The sequence below is a fragment of the Hordeum vulgare genome, chromosome 4H (genome assembly GCF_904849725.1).
Source record: "Hordeum vulgare subsp. vulgare chromosome 4H, MorexV3_pseudomolecules_assembly, whole genome shotgun sequence".
In the NCBI taxonomy this organism is placed as follows: Eukaryota; Viridiplantae; Streptophyta; class Magnoliopsida; order Poales; family Poaceae; genus Hordeum; species Hordeum vulgare.
The window spans coordinates 106,389,547-106,398,345 of record NC_058521.1 but is presented as its reverse complement, the minus strand read 5'-3'; positions in this window follow the sequence as shown (position 1 = coordinate 106,398,345).

The following is an 8,799-nucleotide window of genomic DNA, read 5'->3' as shown; positions in this document are numbered from 1 at the left end:
AAAATACTTTTCCGCCGCCGCAAGCTTCCGTTTCCGCGAAATCTCATCTGGAGACCCTTCCCGGTGCCCTGCCGGAGGGGACTTTGGAGTTGGAGGGCTTCTACATCAACATCATCGCCCCTCCAATGACTCGTGAGTAGTTCCCTTCACACCTATGGGTACGTAGTTAGTAGCTAGATGGCTTCTTCTCTCTCTTGGATCTTCAATAGAAAGTTCTCCATGATCTTCATGGAGATCTATCCGATGTAATCCTCTTTGGCGGTGTGTTTGTAGAGATTCGATGAATTGAGGATTTGTGATCAGATTATCTATGATATATATTTGAGTCTTTGCTGATTTATTATATGCATGATTTGATATCCTTGTAAGTCTCTCCGAGTCTTGGGTTTTGTTTGGCCAACTAGATCTATGATTCTTGCAATGGGAGAAGTGCTTGGTTTTGGGTTCTTACCGTGTGGTGACCTTTCCCTGTAACAGTAGGGGTAGAAAGGCACACATCATGTAGTTGCCATCAAGGGTAACAAGGTGGGCTTTTTCGTAGATATGAGATTGTCCATCTACATCATGTCATCTTGCTTAAGGCGTACTCTTTTCTTTTGGACTTAATACACTAGATGCATGCTGGATAGCGGTCGACGTGTGGAGTAATAGTAGTAGATGCAGAAAGTATCGGTCTACTTGTTTTGGACGTGATGCCTATAGATATAATCCTTGCCATAGATGATGTCACTACTTTGCACGGTTCTATCAATTGCTCGACAGTAATTTGTTCACCCACCGTCTACTTTCTTTCATGAGAGAAGCCACTAGTGAACACTACGGCCCCCGGGTCTATTCACACCTATCGTTTCCACTTTCGCTTTTACTTTGCTTTGTTACTTTGTTGCTTTCAGTTCTCACTTGGCGAACAATCTATAAGGGATTGACAACCCTTTCATAGCGTTGGGAGCAAGCTTTTTGTGTTTGTGCAGGCACTTATGTTACTCCTTCACTGGATCGATACCTTGGTTCTCAAACTGAGGAAAATACATAGCACCGCTGTGCTACATCACCCTTTCTGCTTTGAGGGAACACCAACGCAAGGCTCCAAGGCCACGGGGGAAATCCTTTGCATATTTGCCTAGGAAGTCCCTTAAGGCGTAGCTGTAGCAGAAGGATTCCTAGTGCCGTTGCTGAGGAGTATCAAGACAAGAACATTCTCCCGTCAGCATGTTTCTCGCGCCGTTGGAAGGTCTTTTGTTGAAGTAGCATCTGTCCACATCCAAAACCGGTAACTTGCGCGGGAAGATTGGTCCTGACTCCACTGTTGTTCGGCGGGTTGATTGCTGGCTTGGTGTTGACTTGTTGCTGAGGCTGGTAGTTCTGGCGGAATGTTGGATACTTGTACTGCTGCTGCTGATAGTTGGGTCTTGCTGGAGCTGACTGCCATGGGCGTTGCTTCGGGTTACTCGGTCCCCCACTACCCATTAGATTGCGCTTACAGGTGTCGTCCATAGCACGACGCTTGTCTTCCAACATAAGGGCCTTATTAACCAGATCGCTAAAGGTCCGGCATTCACAAACAACCAACTGATACTGGAGTGACTGTTGTAGTCCTTCCATAAAGCGTTCCACTTTGGCGGCCTCAGTGTTGACGTCTTCAGGTGCGTATCTTGACAGGAGGTTGAACTTCTGGAAATACTCCTTAACGGATCCACTGCCTTGCCTTAAGGATCGGAATTCCCGCTTCTTAATGGTCATCATTCCACGAGGAATGTGAGCAATACGGAATCCATCTTTGAACACAGCCCAAGTGATGACTTGCCCTGCTTGCATGATATGGAATCCGTCCCACCAAGCTCTGGCTGTGCCACCAAGACAGTGAGAAGCATAAAGGACCTTCTCATGATCATCAGTGCATTTAACCAGCATGAGGAGGTCTTCGATTGTACGGATCCAGTCATCGGCATCCAATGGTTCAATCATCTCTGTGAATTTGGGTGGCGTAGTGTGCACGAACTCAGAGAGAGTAGAGCGACCATTTCCATTCCCATTCTGCGGCGGGTTGTTCACCAAGGTTTGAGCCAGCTGCTGAATAGCGGCATTGTTGGCTTGACGTTCCTCTCAAAGATGTTGAATGAACTGAGCCATAGTCAAGCTTTCAGGAGGAGGCGGTGGCGGTGGCGGTGGAATATCGTCTTGCTGCTCGTGGTGATCTCCAGCTTGAGCTTCCCCTCCGGTTCCCTCCTACTGACCCAAAGAGGCAAAGCCGGGGTTTCCGAAGGTGCTGTTGCGAGTAGCATTCACCATCCTATCAGGGGAGTAGACATGTCAATTTACCGCACTAGCGGAATCATAAGGGATGATGCTCTAGTAAAGATGGGGTCTCGTGCTGTTCTAGTGTGAAATTTTTAAACCAAAGGTTTTTGAAGAGCTAATCTATTAGTTGAAATAGGCGATGTAGTCGCTCACAAGCTGCCTAAGGTAGAATGCGACTTGCATCAACATTCTTACACAATATTCGTGGTTCACTGAACCGATACATGAACTCCTACGCTCGGGGAGTACTCCTAATTGCCTACGCTACTAATGCTATGCGGCAGACTGCGCAGTCTCATTGGAGGGTTCTGCGGGATCCTCGTCTTCATCTTCATTTTCATCTTCATCAGTGCTTCCCTTCTTTGAAGGGATAGGAGAAGGAAGCGGACCATCACGGCGTCTCTTGGTTGGCGAGGTAGCGAAGAGTTCGGTGTACTATTCCGTAGTTAGGCGACGACTCTGAAGAGGAGTGGCCTGAAGCGGTGGTATTCCTCCTCGGAAAGTGAAACCAGGTGGTCCTTCGGGTGCTCCTTCCTTCTTCACCTTGCAGTTCTTCATCTTCTCCGTGCGAAGCAGATCCTTGACTTGGTGCAGCTCTTGGTGAATCTTAGTTGACTCTTTGATTAAAAGGTGCGTCAAAGTGTCGGAGGAGAGACTAAAGTAGGTTTGAATCCTTAGTGTCGTCCCTTCCTCGGATGATGTGTTGACTGTCCAACTCCCGTCTATCCCTTCCTTTACAAAGGGTAGGTGACGAGTAGTTGGCTCGTCAGCCATCTCGGGAAGGATGTCGCGGAGTCACACAAGCGCTTCTCATGCTGCTGTCTCCACTGCCAACATCAGATCTTCCATCTGTGACCCTTCAAAGAACCAACTAGTCGGGGAGTCATTAGCCTTCACTGTCATGTCCACGTGATATTCCTTAGTGTCGGCATTGACCCAGTGCTCGTGGTAGAGGAAGATGGGCGTGCGGCGAACTTGGCACTTCTCGAGGCTATCACTCAAAAGTAGAGGAAAGCCTGTCTCCAGAAGCATCTCAGGTACGGCGGCCATCTACAAGATGTAGAGGAGAGGGTTAGAAAGTTTTTAGTGGGTGCAGAATCTCGGTTAAAGTCTAAGTGCACTAGTTGTCTTTGCTATCATCCATGTTACCTAAGGCTTCCTATAGTCAGGATGGCTCTGATACCAGCTCTGTGGGAACCCCGACTTATGAGTCGAGATCGCGTGCTCAGTGATCGAAGAGATCAATGCTCACCGAACACAGATACCGAACAAAAGAGTCTTACATCCGAATACCGATTATTACAACACATGACCGAATGGTCAAGTTCACAAACAGGGCCTAAGGCCAATTCATACAGACACATCTATTAGCAGAAATCATAGGGGCTAAGCGGGTGCCCATGCCATCAAGCCTACACCGACATGCATTCTGAATCGGAAGCGTCCTAGTTCGCAGGGGCGTCTCCGAAGACGTACTCACCTCCAAACTCCAGTCCTTCCATGTCTGGTGAATAATATAACCAGTGGCAAGCCAATGAGTACTTTTGAATGTACTCGCAAACAGGCCATGATATGAACAATGAAAGTGAAGGATAACAATATCATGCATCTTTGGTGTAACTCATCTTGGTGGAATGATCATGAATATGCATCAAGTTAAAGAATTACTTTTGAAGAATAGGTTACAAATATCAATATATCTGTCGAGGGTTGAACCATCCGGGTTCACCCTATATGCCAAGTCACCAAACTTGGTCATATCATTACTTTCATAATAACTCATTTTTCAACACAACTCACACACACTTGGTTTATGCGGAAACGACTGTACGTAGTTTAAGCAGGATTACCCAACTGTCCTTGACCGTGGACACGACTATTCGAATAGTTTTACACTCTACAGAGGTAGTACGTTGGACCCACGAGATCTGGGAAACTTTCGTGTCATCCATGACTCGCGGTTTATATCATACTCGAGGTAAGTTCCCGATCAATGCCTTTCCCCTAACGATACTAGACAAAGAGGTACACTCGATTGGTACCCAGCCCACATGTTGTACGTCTTACGAACATCGACTCTGGACAGTACCAACCATGCGGGGACCAACGGTGTGCCTGGAACTCATAAAAATTGCATAGTCATCCTACCTGGCACGACCCCATCAAGAGAGTGGCCACACATCACTCCCGCCACTAGTAATGTGGCCTTTTGCTAGCACCGAACAGAGTAATTAACATAGCCCCGTCCCATAAGGGGTAACGTGGTGGTACTAGTAAGGTTGGGACGGTCGACACATCATAAATCTCATCCCATTTCCGAAACCATACTCACCCAAAATACCCGGTGCACCCTGTCACCAAAAGTGGCCACCTGACTCATCATCACCCTCAGGTATTAGTGTCACCCGACGGGGTTCTCATAAACTCTTGATTTATACCAACAACATGCTCATGCTATTTTTCTGGTAATACTTGTCAACATGATGATAGCATGATCCTCAAAAGGGGTAGGATCAAGCTCAATGCATGTGCTCCGGAGGAGCCATCGGTAACATCACATCGAATGATTTACCGGCACTTAAGATCATATGCAACGGAAATACTTGCTATTTTAACATGCAATATAAAATATGCTCAGTCATGGTCAAAGGGCTGCTTGCCTTGGTCTCCTAGGTATCCGGGGTCTTCGAGGTCTTCCGCTACGATACCCTTGTCACACGGATTTCTATCGTCGTAAAAAGAATAAATAAGAAATAGATCACTCAAAAACAGATCACAAAGTTATTTTAAAAATGTTCTATATTACTGATAAATCTAAGTTGTTATTTTGAAAAATATTTGCCTCTGTTTCTAATGAAGGAACATTTTTAAAATCAACCAAACAAAAGCAAAATTATTCCAATTTAGTCCTTTTATTATTGTAAAACAGAATTGTTGAAAAATTCATCCATGGGTCTCATTAAATACTACACATTTTTAGAAGAATAACACTGGAAAAATTATATTTTTACGCTAGTTAAATAATTTTAGAAAAATCTTAGAAAACAGATTTTAAAAACAAAAGAAAAATGGCTAAGTCCCTGGCCTGGCTCGGCCTGGAACTGGGCCGGCCCAAGGCCAGCCGTCAAGTTTGAACCTAACGTGCGGGGCCCTACGGTCAGCAGCCGCGGGCAGCACGGGGGAGGAGGCTGGACCACCGACAGGTGGGGCACTGCTGCCTCTTGAGCTTGCGTTTATTTTTCCCTTGAAGAGGAAAGGGTGATGCAGCACAGGAGCAGTAAGTATTTCCCTCAGGCTGAGAACCAAGGTATCAATCCAGTAGGAGAATAGTGTCAAGTCCATAGTACCTGCGCAAACATAAAAGAGCTTGCACCAAACGCTATAAAGGGGTTGTCAATTTCTTCAAGATTGATTGCGAAGTGAGATCTGAAGGCGGAAAGTGCAGCGAAGTAAAAGAGTAAGGGTGCAAATATGGTGTGAAGTAGACCCGGGGGCCATAGTGTTCACTAAATTTTCAGCAAGCAAAGATGCAAGCATATTGAAGGCACACAACACACAAGCAAAGGAAAGGCAAATATTTTTGTAAATTTTTGGTTTTCAGAAGTTGGGGAGAGGAAAACGAGAGGCAAAAAAGTAAATGCAAGAGATGAGTTTGCGACACTTACTTGGATGAGTTCTTGACTTCATCCTCCCCGGCAAGGGCGCCAGAAATCCTTCTGCTGCCTCTTGAGCTTGCGTTGGTTTTTCCCTTGAAGAGGAAAGGGTGATGCAAGATAGGAGCAGTAAGTATTTCCCTCAGTTTGAGAACCAAGGTATCAATCCAGTAGGAGAATCACGTCAACTCCAGAGTACCTGCGCAAACACAAAAGAGCTTGCACCCAACGCTATATAGGGGTTGTCAATCCCTTCAAGATTGATTGCAAAGTGAGATCTGAAGGCGGAAAGTGCAACGAAGTAAAAGAGTAAGGCTGATAATATGGTGTGATGTAGACCCAGGGGCCATAGTGTTCAATAGGGGCTTATCTCAAAATAGCAAATATTACGGTGGGAGAACAAATTACTGTCGAGCAATTGATAGAACCGCGCAAAGTCATGACGATATCTAAGGCAGTTATCATACATATAGGCATCACGTCCGAGACAAGTAGACCGATACTTTCTGCATCTACTACTATTACTCCACACATCGACCGCTATCCAGCATGCATCTAGTGTATTGAGTTCATACAAACAGAGTAACGCTTTAAGGAAGATGACATGATGTAGAGGGATAAACCCAAACCAATGATGAAAACCGCATCTTTCTACCCTTGATGGAAATAACACGATGCGTGCCTCGCTACCCCTTCTGTCACTGGGTGAGGTCACCGCATGGTATGAACCCAAAACCAAGCACTTCTCCCATTGCAAAAATCATAGATCAAGTTGGCCAGACAAAACCCACAACTCGAAGAGAATTACAAGGATATGAAATCATGAATATAAGAGATCAGAAGAAACTCAAATAAGATTCATAGATAATCTAATCATAAATCCACAATTCATCGGATCTCGATAAACACACCGCAAACTAAGATTACATCGAATATATCTCCATGAAGATCATGGAGAACTTTGTATTGAAGACCCAAGAGAGAGAAGAAGCCATCTAGCTACTAGCTATGGACCCGAAGGTCTATGGTGAACTACTCACGCATCATCGGAGAGGTCATGGTGTTGATGAAGAAGCCCTCTGTATCCGAATCCCCCTCCGGCAGGGCACCAGAACGTGCCCTAGATGGGATCTTGCGAAGTTAGAAGCTTGCGGCGGCGGAAAAGTATTTTCGTGGGTCTCTCGCGCAGTTTTGGAATTTTTCTGAATTTATAGGCCGAAGACGTAGGGAGACGTGCCACAGGGGGCCCACAAGCCTGCTAGGTGTGGCCCCCCTGGCCGCGCCTAGGGGGCTTGTGGGGTCCCCTGCTGGCCCTGCCTTGGTTCTCAAGTCTGGCGCGTATCTTTTGTTCTGGAAAAAAAAATCTTTTTGGAAGTTTTATTCCGCTTGGACACCGTTTAAAATCCTCCTCTGAACAGGGTCAAAAACACGGAAAAAACAGGAACTCGCACTTGGCACTGAGTTAATAAGTTAGTCCCAAAAAATATATAAAAGGCATACAAAACATCAAAATTTTGACAAGATAATAGCATGGAACTATCAAAAATTGTAGATACGTTGGAGACGTATCAAGCATCCCCAAGCTTAATTCCTGCTCGTCCTCGAGTAGGGAAGTGATAAAGACTGAATTTTTGATGTGGAATGCTACCTAGCATAGTTGTCCTTTGTAACTTATTTGATGTGACACGAATATTCAGATCCGTATGATTCAAAACAATAGTTTTCTATTGACATGAAAACAATAATACTTCATGCAAACTAGCAAGGTAATCATGAACTTTCGAAATAACAAGGCCAAAGAAAGTTATCCCTACAAAATCATATAGTCTGGCTATGCTCCATCATCCCCACACAACTAATTTAAATCATGCACAACCTTGGTATTGGCCGAGTAATTGTTTTTGCACTCTTACTTCCTCAAACCTTTTACAACTATCACGCAATACATGAGTGTGAGCCATGGATATAACACTATAGTTGGAATAGAGTGTGGTGGTGTTTGTGAGACAAAAAAGGAGGAGATGGTCACATTGACTCGGCGTATCAAAGGGTTATGTAGATGCCCATTAATAGATATCAATGTAATGAGTATGGATTGCCATACAAAGGATGCACTAGAGCTATAAGTATGTGAAAGCTCAAAAGGAGAACTAGTGGGTGTGCATCCAACTTGCTTGCTCACGAAGACCTAGAGCAATTTGAGGAAGCCCATCCTTGGAATATACAAGCCAAGTTATATAATAAAGATTCCCACTAGTATATGGTGGTGACAAAGCCAGAAGCTCTCAATCATGAAGAACATGGTGCTATTATGAAGCACAAGTGTGGAAAAAGATAGTAGCATTGTCCCTTCTCTCCCTTTTTTTATTTGGGCTCTTGGACCTCTTTTTTTTATCTCTCCTTTTTGTTTGGGAAACTTTGGCCTCTTTTTTTTTATTTACTCACATGGGACAATGCTCTAATAATGATGATCATCACACATTTATTTACTCACAGCTCAAAGCTTAAAACGATGATGGCTCTATAGGAAATGCCTCCGGTAGTGTACCGGGATTTGCAATGATCTAGCTTGACGTATGACGTTGAAACATCTCGCTAGCTATCTTACGATCATGCAATGGCAATATGAGAGTGACGGCACAAGTCATGAGACGGAACGGTGGGAGTTGCATGGCAATATATCTCGGAATGGCTATGAAAATGCCATAGTAGGTAGGTATGGTGGTTGTTTTGAGGAAGGCATATGGTGAGTTTGTGCACCGGCGAAAATTGCGCGGTACTAGAGAGGCTAGCAATGGTGGAAGGTGAAAGTGCATCTATACCATGGACTCACATTAGTCATGAAGAA